Source organism: Elephantulus edwardii, unplaced genomic scaffold, assembly GCF_000299155.1.
Source record: "Elephantulus edwardii isolate Elephantulus edwardi_28Jun2011 unplaced genomic scaffold, EleEdw1.0 scaffold00121, whole genome shotgun sequence".
Lineage (NCBI taxonomy): Eukaryota > Metazoa > Chordata > Mammalia > Macroscelidea > Macroscelididae > Elephantulus > Elephantulus edwardii.
The window spans coordinates 8,536,897-8,549,182 of record NW_006399871.1 but is presented as its reverse complement, the minus strand read 5'-3'; the positions used below and the strand labels follow the sequence as shown (position 1 = coordinate 8,549,182).

At 42.1% G+C, this 12,286-nt stretch overlaps 1 protein-coding gene across 1 annotated transcript in view; it reads right to left on the bottom strand.

The window, feature by feature from the left end:
• Window positions 1-12,286, bottom strand: part of ULK4 (unc-51 like kinase 4) — a 483,261-nt gene that overhangs the window by 169,803 nt on the left and 301,172 nt on the right. The window lies entirely within an intron of this gene.

The following is a 12,286-nucleotide window of genomic DNA, read 5'->3' as shown; positions in this document are numbered from 1 at the left end:
CCTCCGGGACATCTCCATCCTTGTTTGCTCCAGCCAGTTTCCCTAAGGGAGCTTTGGTGAGGGTGGGGCCTTCCGCTGGTTCAGATCCACCAGCAGCCCCGTGGAACGAAGCCGGGCCAGTCCCTCCCATGTGGCTCACAGCCTCAGAAACCAGCTGGAGGGTCGGCTACGAGTTCCCACTCTGTAGCAACGAGGCCAAGGTTTTCCTAGGATTTCCCTTGTGTCATTAACATCACCCTTTTTAGGTGCCTCTGCTGGTACATCTAAGGCTGATCCATGGCACCAGCGTCCACTCTGCCACCTTTGACGAGATGGATTGACTCAGACTCGGGTACTGGGGGTAGGTGTGTTAGAGACAATAAGATCGGCTCAAGATAGAGCAGGGTTCAGAGCTCTTGTACTACTCTTGTCACTATGAGTCACAAGCAACTCAGTGGCACATAACAGCAGTGTCTTCCAGACTCATCCATGTTTTGCAGGCATTGATATACTTTAAAACTGATATTTTAATGAACATGTACTTTGGCATACACAAGGGAAATCCTAGGAAAACCTTGGCCTCGTTGCTACAGAGTGGGAACTCGTAGCCGACCCTCCAGCTGGTTTCTGAAGCTGTGAGCCACATGGGAGGGGCTGGCAGATCTACCTTTGTTCAAGCCAAACTGTGTTACCAGGCTATGCTTTCCTAGCATTATTCAACTTTTTTGGACCCTTTTCTTTAGATTAACCATTTTTGTAAAACATAAAACGGATTTATCATTGGGAGACCAGACCAGGAGACAACACAACCTTGGCGTGTTTGTGTGAGTTGAGTAAGACATGCAGCGACTTAGAAAACATGGTGTGGTCTCCCCAAACACGAAGTACATCCATTATTTGTGCTGTGATCTGTGCACTAAACAGTTAGCAGCTAAGTTTGTACTTTATGCACTGATCCAGTTAACATACCGTAGCGAAAGATATTTGAACCATGTATCAGGAGACTAATGATATTTAACAGAAACTGGTGTGGTGGTGCTGGTGAGGCTGGGTGCCATGGCAGAGACTGCGTCTCACAGCTACCCCACAAGGACACAGCAGTACAGACCCACAGAGGATTCCTGGTTGCCAGTTTTTAGAAGCAGATCACTGACAGAGCTGCCAGGCAGTCTGAAGTACTATATTTTCAGTTAATGAGCACGTAACTAAAATATGTAAGAACCATATAAAGAAAGGGCTATCTGTGACAGTGTGTATGCCAAAGTACATATTCATTATCATCATAGTTTTAAAATATATATATCCCTTTAAAACATGGTTGAGTCTGGAAGACACTGCTGTTATGTGCCTTTGAGTTGCTTGTGACTCATAGTGACCCTGTGTACAAGAGCTCTGAACCCCGCTCTATCTTGAGCCAATCTTATTGTGTCTAACACACCTACCCCCAGTACCCCAGTCACTGAGTCAATCCATCTCATCAAAGATCTTCCTCTCCTGCGCTGTCCCTCCACCTTCTCAAGCATGATGTCCCTCTCCAAGGACTGGTTCCTCCTTGCAACATGCCCAAAGTATGTCGGACGGAGCTTCAGAGCCCTTGCTTCTGAGGAGCAGCCTAGTTTCACCCTCTCTAGGACAAACCTGTTTGTTCTCCTAGCAGGTCACGGTATAGTCAATACTCTTCTCCAGTACCACAAAGACATTCATTCTCCTTCTATCATCCCTAGTCATTGTCCAGCTCTCTGATGCATCACAACTAATTGCAAAGACTATGGTCTGGATCAGGTGCACCTTAGTCTCCTGGCTGACATGGTTGCTCTTTAGTACTCTGGAGAAGTCCCTGACAGCAGACTTTTCCAAAGCAATTCATCTTTTTATTTCTTAGCTGCTGGTATCAAGAATGTTGATTGTGGAGCCAAGCAAACTGAAGTTAACAATCTCAATCTCTTCACTGTCTATCACAATGCTGCCAATCGTCCCAGTGGTGAGAATCTTTGTTTTCTTGACGTTGAGCTTCAATCCATATTTAAGACTGACTGTAGTCTTTGATCTTCTTAAGCAAATGCCTCAGGCCTTCAGTTTCAGCAAGCAAAGTTGTGTTATCTGCATAATGCAGATTGTTGATGAGTCTTCCTCCAATTCATATGGCACATTCCTCCTCTTAGAGCCCAGTCCTCCAGTATGATCTGTTCTGCATATAGACTGAACAGGTATGGAGATAGGCTGCATTCTTGGCATATACCCGCCCCGATTTTGAACCATGCAGTGTTTTCTTGCTCTGTTCTGATGACTGTCTCCTGGTCCAAGTGTAGGTTTTGCGTAAGCACAATCAAGTGTTCTGGGATTCTCATTATCTATTGGAGAATACAGAAGACAATTTGCAGAGTAAAAGATTTCAGGCACCAAAGGACAAACAGACTGCTGTTACAAAATAGGACTGACATGGGGAAGGGAGCAGTGGAGGGAGAACAGGAAAAGAGTGAACAAATAATGAGCATGCACTGGAAAAGATAGAAAAGGCTGTGTGAAAGGAATGTATGATTAGGCATTGTATGTATAACAACAATCTGGAACAAAGAGTGGATTGGGGAGGAAAGATGGGAGGAAAATGTGTATCAATAAATGAATGAAAACCCAATAATTTGGGAAACTCATTAAAATAATAAAAATTATGTAAATACATACATTAAAAATCACATAAAAATCTCCATTTGGATATGTGTGTAAGTTTTCTAACTGCATTTACAAGTTAGTGTATTGTAATTGACATATACTAGTGGTTCATTTACCTTCTCATTACAAGTTAAAATACACATTTTCCAATATGCTTAGAAAATAAGGTGTTTATTAGCCTGACAGAACTCTGCCCTAAGAATAGAATTTAATTAATTCTCCATCGAGCAACGGCGAGCTGCATTTTCTGAAATCAAACACATTGCTCTGAGCGCATCTGTGTACACAACTCATGTCTACCCCGATGATTCTCTCTGCATCTCTGCATAAACTTCCAGTAGAAGAACTGCATCCAACGTTATACGTAACTTTATGGGGTTTGATAAATAACCAGCTTACACTGTGCTGTTCTAATTTATATTCCTATGGTATAATGTGTTAATTTACATTCAATTTGGAAGATTGGAAAACTAAAAATCTGTATTTCGTTTGATTCTCCTTTATGACTTGTGAGCTTAAATCTGTTTGGTGAAATGAACCCTGGGCATTTGTATTTTTTGCTGTCGTGAGTTACCTATTCAATTCTTTCTTCTGCTTCTCTCCTGGGCAATTCCTATTCTCTTTATAGGTATCACCTCTTTATTGACACTGTCTTATAAATGAATTTGGTGTTCAGGAACACTAATTATCTTGACTTATTACTTCATTGTCTATTTGTTACATAAATGAGACATGCAAAAATGAAATATTAAAATTCTGCAGTCCTGTTTTAATGATTATTGTGTGGTCATGTGCCACTGGGTCAACTGCAACTCATAACCACCTTATTATGTACAACAGCTCTGAACTCTGCCTTGTCCTCAGTCTGTCTGTGACACACCTATTCCATTCCCTGGAGTTACTGTGTCAGTCCATCTCATCCAGGGTCTTCCTCTCCTGCACTGATCCTCCATTCTTCCAAACATGATGTCCTTCTCCAAGTACAGGTTGCTCCTGGCCACATGTCCAAAGTATGTGAGACGGAGCTTCAAAATCCTTGTCTCCACAGAGCAACTTGGTTTCACCCTCTCCAGGACAAAGCTGTCTGTTCTCTTGGCAGTCCATGGTATGTTCAATATTCTTTTCTGGCATCACAACTTAAAGGCTTTGATTTTTCACCTGTAATACTGAGTCATTGTTCAGCTGTCTGATGTATAGAAGGTAACTGCAAAGATCATGACCTGGTATCACATTGGCTCTCTCTCATAGTGTTCATGTAAAAGAGAACAAAACCCTGGAGAGCAGGAGGCACATGCACTGTTTCCACTGTGTTGTCAAGGACCTTTCCAAATCAATGAGAAGTAATCTCAATTTGAAGACTAAGATGTGCCTGATTCAGGCCACGGTATTTTCAGTCACTTTCTATACACCTGAGAACTGGACAATGACTAAAGATAACAACAACTGATACCTTTGAACTACGATGTTGGAGAAGAATGCTGAAAATCCCACGGGCTTCCAAAAGAACAAACAAATAGGTCTTCAATAAGGCGCAGCCAGGGTGCCCCTAAGAGCCAAAAAAACAAAGCTTCCACTCACATACTTTGGGCACGTTGCTAGGAGAGCTTATCCCTCGGAGAAGGACATCATACTTGGAAAGAGAGGGAGGTGGCAAAAAAAGAGGAAGACCCTCAACCAGGTGGGCCAGCACAGTGACGTCAACAACGGGCTCAAGTGTGTTAGAGACTGGGAGGATGGCACAGAATAAGGCAACGTTCAGAGCCACTGTTCAGAGGGCTGCTGTGAGTCGTAGCTGACCAATCATTTCATAACAACCTGTTTCATAGTTTCATACTCAACTTCTACTTCTCTCTCATTTCTGTCTTTCTCCAATCAGCATCCTGTATAGTGCCTTAAAAAAAAACAAAACACAAAAAAACCAAAACTCATTCATTCTAAAAATTTCTAGGTGAAAGACTGGTGGTGCAGTGAACTAAGTATTGAGCTTCTCACTGAAAGGCATCTTATTCTAAACCACCCATTGGTCAGGGGGAGAGAGATGAGGTTGCCTGCTTCTATAAAGACTTCTAGCTTTGGCAGTACCATCGAGCAGGGCTCCTCTGCCCTGTTGGGTCACTAGGAGTCAGAATGATCAACTCAATGTCAGTGATTTTGCTTTTTAAATCAAGAGAGAGGCTGAGAGAAGGGCAGTGAGAACGCTGAGATTTGCGGCCACTGGGAGGCCAGGGGTTTTCTAGAGGAGTTGCTGGTACTCCTCCATCTTACCACCTGAGCAAATGGTTACCTAGTCAACCCAGAGCAAGGCTGCCGGGGCCAAGAACAGACAGACTGTTGTAGCACAGAATGCTACATTAAACATACATTTACACTGCTGCTTCACGACCACTCTGAGACACAGTTATAGGAAGCAATAGGAGAAAATGGACTTGTTGTGGGACTTTCCTTTTGTAAAGATTTCTAAATTCAAACAATGAACGGCAGAGCCGTGGGTCCCTGTTCAAAAAGGGTAAATGATGATGCTAGGGCATCTATTTTGACACTTGGACACTTTTATGCTCACTGCTCTTACTGGGACCCTAGGGCTACGTTTCCATACACTGCAGTTATTAAAAGTAAAAAAAAATCCAGAAATGTAGGGATCCCTGGACGGTGCTATCTGCCCCTTTTTTGTATCTTTTCTTGTCAGCTAAAATAAGTGTGTGGGTTATTTCAGGAAAACAGTTTTCTCGATGAAGGTGAGGACAAACCCCGCCAAGAGGAGGAAAATTCTAGAAAGAAATCCAGAAAACGTGATTTCTACAGCAAGGGAGTCACTGGGCCATCATCCCCCCCCCCCCCCCACCGACAGGACGGATGGACACTCAGCGCCTCGTTACAATTAGACCTTTATGTCTTAACAAATTTAGTGTACCCCTTAGTTACACTGAGGAAAGGCAGAAAATACTACTTGTTAGCTCTTTCCAGTCTTTCCTACGCAAATATTAATAGAACTTCTACTTCACTGATTGCCCCAAAGTAAATACATATGACTCCTTCCTCTCTCGGGCCTACAGTACATTGGCAAAGACAGCGTCATAAATGAGCTATTTCACTTCCATGTAATTACATGCTGGGTTTGAGGAGCCTCAAGATATGATGAGATACAGAGGCAGGGAACAAGGTAGGCAAGTCTAGGGGAATAGAAGAGGTTTCCAGAAAGAACGGACATCTATACCATGGCCCAGGTGAGAAAATCAGCCAATTCACCTGTGGGACAACAGGTCCCAGGAAGAGGAAAGAGATCTACACAGAACTGAGACAGAGGTGGGATGCAGAACACTGACTAGGACAAGAAAAATCAAGGCATGTGCAAAGGAACGTAGGCAAGGGTCCAAGGTCATATCACATTTGGTTTAATAAGCCTCTAAAGAGATTGGAATTTATCTAAGAGTTGTGAGAAACCACTGAAGGATTTTGTTGTTGTTTAAACAAAAGTTTATAGCTTTTCAGTGAAGGTTTACAGAGAAAATGAGGTTGCGATTCTGAAATTTCTATACAAATCATTCGATGACACTGGTAAGAGTTGTCACACTGTGTGATAATTCTCATTCTTCTCTGGTTTCATTTCCATTAATTTTGTTTCCCTGTCCCTTTACCTTCTTCTGTTTTAAATAACTTTTGATCATAACTTCTCATAAGGGTGGTTAGGTTTTGCTTTTTAAAGGTGCACAGTACTCGCAGGTGGTATTATTTGAGTCAGTCTGTTAGTTGAGGTAAAGGAAGAGATTTTTGACTCAAGGCTTAATAAGCATGTGGAGCAATGGCACTGGGGAGCTCTTTTATATCAACTCATTCAGCAAGGCTGTACTTTTAAAGAACTTCATGTGCCTTTTCACACTGTTCTCCCATTCTATCAGTGTGGACAGCTGGGTATAAAAATCTTCTGGGTTCAGGGTGGGTTCATGTCAACCACGAGTCCTGTTAAACTAGTCATTGGTTTAATCTTTATTTCACTTAATTCATTAACTGAATTAATATCTAATTTAATTGGTCTCCTTCTTTTTTTTACATGCTGGATGAACAGAAGAGACCCACAGGTGTACCTTAGATGAGGGTTTGCAAGTTCTGAGGCCCCAGACCCTCCCCACCAAACTCAAATGAAGATCATAAATTTTGAGTTTTAATTGACTGACTGCCCCACGAGACTATATGGCTGGTCTCTATCTTACATATCTTCACGTTTAAGGGTTTTAAGTAGGTGACTCACAAGATGAACTCTGAGTTTAGAATAAGTACTCTATTTCAGATGGCCTAATGAACAGAAAGGGATTCTACGAAGCCAAAGGTGGCTGACTTTTAATCATGGTCCTCAGCCTTGTTTTTCACTGTTTTTGTTCAAACATTCTTCTAGGTCATATAGCCCTGGTGTGTCCACTTGGAAGCAGGAGTGGCATCCACTTCTGTAATAGCTTGCCTCTGCAAACCCTATGAACCTGGAGAAATGATGAAAGTCACACAAGTATTGAGGACTTTCGTTCACACGGTCACTATGAGTCACCTATGACTCAACAGCACTTAACAACAACAATTCTACACAGCACAAGATCGTGCACAGAACCCAGGCAGAAGGCAACTCTGGTCCTACAAATGTGAGATGACAGCGGTGGTCCTCTTCACGAAAGTCCCAGTGGACAGTCTGTAATGTGTTCAGGCAACAGAACCACCAGGGCTTGACTAGATGGTGCAGGGTGGTGAAGGGAAAGGCGGGGATGGTACATACTATGTACTATGTTCTTGGTTTGAGGAGCAGAGGTTAACTTTATGACTTAACAGAACACAAGGGCTGGAATCATTGTGAAGAGATTACTGCATCTGAAGCATCTGTGGTACATTGAGTGGAAATTCCCAACAGGCAGATAAGAAATAGTAAATGGTAAGAAAAGGTGTCACTAGGGAAGGAGAAAGTGCCTCGTTAGAAGAGCTGCTTAATATAGACCTGCGACGTCCAATCTCTTGGGTTTGACTTGCAAATGAACTACTTAGCGTCTCTGTGCTCCATCATCATAAAGAATCATCACCGCAAACCAGAGCGCATATTTCATGCCACCGACTGTGACGGCAGAAGGTAACGAAAAGGACAGCAAGACCATCACCACTGATGAGGGGAAATCTGCTCGGTTATTTCTTGAAAGCCAGAAATTAGACAACAAAGACGAGGAATTGATTGTTCCAATAATTTGTGGCTCATAACTTAGTTCTAAAATGGGCATCGTAATCTCAGCAACATAAATTGCCAAACGTCATGCTGACAGAGGCTAAGAGCCGTCACTGGCAACAGCACTAGCCTGTCCAGCTGACAGATCAACCGTCTAGTCACTGAGCACAGGACCGAGTCCTCAGGGTGAGGACCAGAACCTTCAATGGCCTTTAGAGCAGCAGCCTGTGAACGGCCAAGGCAAGTGCACATGGCTAGATGACGCGAATAAACCAACATAAGCCCCGGCACCTTTGACACATAAAACAGAAGGGAAAAAAACCCCACCAACCTTAAAATCAAACCTCATTTAAATTTGAAAATACCTATTTTCATTGAGGAAGCAGCATGCCATACAATTTTTGTACCAATTAATTATCAAGTAACAACTTTCATTTAGAATGTGTAGCTTGATTTCTCCATTTCTTTTTTATTTTTTAAATTTTATGTTATTATTTTTGTGTGTGTGTACCATCAAATCAGATCTGACTGGTACAGGAGGAGATTGCCCCTCCTTCTCCAGCAGAGCATCTGGTGGATTCAAACTGCATACCTCTGGGATTGCAATGCAGCTTCTTGCCTCTAGGCCACCAGAGCTCCCTAATTTCTCCATTTCTTATGACACAAAACACTTGGATCAAACCATCACCTTGCTTTGACTCTTCTTTGAGAGAGTCGGCCAAGTCATTATTCTGTCAACTATTTTTAACTATGGTTACTAATAGGGGATAGAAAGAGATCCTGAAATTGTCCAGATTATTACAACATGTGACACCACCATTTTTGTGGGTAAAGAAGAGGTCTAGAATCCTCAAATTGTCAGCTTGGAAGGAGCTCTAGTGGCAAGAAGCTCCACTGCAATCCTGGAGGCGCATGGTTCGAACCCACCAGATGCTCTGCTGGAGAAGGAGGGACAATCTCCTCCTGTACCTGTTAGACCTGATTTGACGGTACACACACAAAAAATAACAATTTTTAAAAAACTGTCAGTGTGGTTCATATACAATATGTCTCATAGATACACTCCACTGTGATTTTCAGACATTGTACGTGTAACACAGATTTCATAAATGTTGAGGTGATGGGTCTCACACTGTCTTTAAGGCAAGTCAACTTATATTCATAGACCCACAAACAGAAAGAAACTCAAAAGCTAACAGGTTCACTTCTCCTGACTTTAGGCAAAATGCCTCCAAAAATCATCTAACTCAGACGAAAATGGAAACTCTGGTTATTTTTCCCTAGGGGAAAGAAATTCCAGCACCTCAATCTTGAAACTATTACATTTTTTAACAACCATGGTAAAATTTATCTTTCGTCGGTATGTGTTCTAGTTTAGGTCCTCGATAAACTTATTACTATTTTTCTTTACTTTATATCCTGCTATAAAACATGTTAAAATCGTCCACAAAAAAGGAATAAGGCAAGGTTCTTGTCACAGGCCACTTTCAAACCTAATGGATCCAGCGACAAATGTGTATATACAAAATGCAGGCTCACATACATTAGGTAGATCGCCAGCTCAAATACTAGAACAAGGGTTCAATGTCTCAAAGGATTGGGAAGAATTCTCAGAGGATGATTTTCTCCCTCTGACTCATACGTAATACCCACCTGAAAGCCAAGGAACAATACAGAATTGGGGCTCTGAGAAAAGGGGTGAAAGAAGTTGCTCTCAAATCCCAAGGGGGAAGCAGGAAGATCTGTTAGCACTGACAGTATTCCATGGAATCTGACTCCTTATTTTATACCTGCTAACAGGGCTGCTCCTTGGAGGCAAGGATTCTGAGGCTCCGTCTAACATACTTTGGACATGTTGTGAGGAGAGACCGGTCCTTGGAGAAGGACATCATGCTTGGGAGGGTGGAGGGACAGTGCAAGAGAAAAAGGCCCTCTATGAGGTGGATTGAGTCAGTGACTGGGGTAATCAGGATGGGCGTGTCAGAGGCAGTGCGACTGGCACAGGACAGAGTTTAGGGCTGTTGTACATAGGGTCGCTATGAGTGACAGGCAACTCGACAGCACGTAACAACAGCAACAATCATGGTAAAAACTCAGAAGACAATATGAAAAAGGCACAAGAGATGATAGGGGTGTGGCTTTGGGGAGTAACTATAAACAATACTGAGAGGTGTCTACAAAGAATCATTCGGGGACTTCAATTGATTCTGAGATTAGGTGAGGTGGTATAGCAGTCAGGCCATATGTAAAGAGAAAAGAAATGCTTTCTAAGGGCAAGAGTGCTGGGCCACGAGACAGAGAAAAAAAGCTAAAAGCAAATCAACACTCTTGGTACCAGCAGCCAGGAAATTAAAAGATGTATTGCATTGGGAAAGTCTGCTGTCGGAGACCTCTCTAAGGTACTGAGGAGCAACGATGTCAGTCTGGAGGCTAAGGTACACTTGACACAGGCCATGGTCTTTGCAATCACTTGTTATGCATCAGAGAGCTGGACAATGACTAGGAAGGATAAAAGGAGAGTTGATGTGTTTGAACTTTGGTGCTGGAGAAGAGTATTAAATGTACCATAGACTGCTAGGAGAACAAACAAGTTTGTCCTGGAGAGGGTAAAGCCAGGCTGCTCCTTGGAGGCAAGGATTCTGAACCTTCATCTGACATATTTTGGACATGTTGCAAGGTGGGACCAGTCCTTGAAGAGAGCTGTCATGCTTGGTAGGGTAGAGGGACAGCACAGGAGAGGAAAACCCTCGATGAGACAGAATGATTCCATCACAGGGGTAACGGGGGATAGGCATGTCAATAAGATTGGCAAGGGATAGAGCAGGGTGTAGGGCTGTTGTACATAGGGTCTCTATGAGTCGCAAGCAACTCAACGGCACACAACAACAACAACAACAAATCAAGATACTGTATGATGAGAAATGACAGGGGAGAACTGCAGAGTCAAAAAGGAAGTGATTTTTGCCATCCACCCAGCACCATGGCAGGGACCCTCCCCGATGTTCAGAGCTGTTGAGTAACTCAGCTAAGATCACACAGCAGAACCAAGTATTGTACCTATGATTTCTGACTCCAGTTACAGAACTTTTTCACCCAACCAGCAACTTTTTGCCTGGTATCATAGTAAATTCAATTAAATTAACTGCTGTTCTTTCCCCCCCCCTATTTTTAAAAAAATATTTTATTTTTGTGTGTGTACCATCAAATTGGATCTAACTGGTACAGGAGGAGACCATCCCTTCTCCAGCACAGCATCTGGTGGATTTGAACCGTGCACCTCTGGGATTGCAGTGCAGCTTCCTGCCACTAGGCCACCAGAGCTCCTTTTAACTGCTGTTCTTACAGTATCACACCATATAAGGAAAAGGACTTCATGGATATCAGAACTATTTGTTGTATAATAAACTGTCATTTCCTTTTAAACAATTGAATCTACACAAATTGCTATTCTGTAGGTTGAAAATAGTTAAATATTGGCAATTTCATATGGCACTTCTTAATGCAGAAGCTCACTATCAATAGTCAAAACCAGGGACTAACAGTGGAACAGGTCATCAATTAGTCATGTGCAAATTCAAATTGCAGCATAAGAAAATTAAAACTCCACAAGAACCAAAAGATGATCTTGAGCCTAACCCCACCTGAATGTAAAAATATCAAAAACAGATTTGATGCATTGAACACTAATGATTCAAGAGCAGATGATATCAAGATCATCCAAGAAGAAAACAAATTGTAATTACAAAGAGTAGGAAAAGAGAAAAAGACAGACAAGAAAAAACAAGACATACAGAACGAACAAAAATGATTATCAGAAGAGACTCTGAAACTTGCACTAGGATAAAGGGAAGAAATGTTTACGTAAAAGACATGAAGAGAAGATGTCAAAGGAAAACTCCTGAAGACAGAGGGAAATATTATAGCAAAATGTGCAAAAGAACTGGAGAAGAAGAAGGGAAGAACATATTCAGAATTTCTCAATTTGAAAGAACTGAAAAACAAATTCAAGCCTCACTTTACAAGGCTGAAGGATTCTATGGGCATCATCTTCAATGACACAGGAAGCATCAAAGATGATGGAAGGAATGCATAGTCATTGTACCCAAAAGAATTGACCACACTGAATCATTTAAAGCAGAAACCTATGATCAAGTGTATCCAAGGAAGACATTTAAGCTGCTCTGAAGGTATTGAAAAAAATAAGACCCTAAGAACTTACAGGATAGCAGCTGAGGTGTTTAAACAAAGAGATGCAGCCCTAGATTCCTCCTGGGCCCCATGCTCATCAGACTATGACAAGAAATTTTGAAGAGAAGACACCTAACTGGCCAACTTACTGGAAGAGATTAATATTTACTCCTTTTAAAAAAAAGTAATCTTAGATTGTTTTTGTTGTTATGTGCTGTCGAGTTGCTTGCGACTCATAGCGACCTTATGTACAAG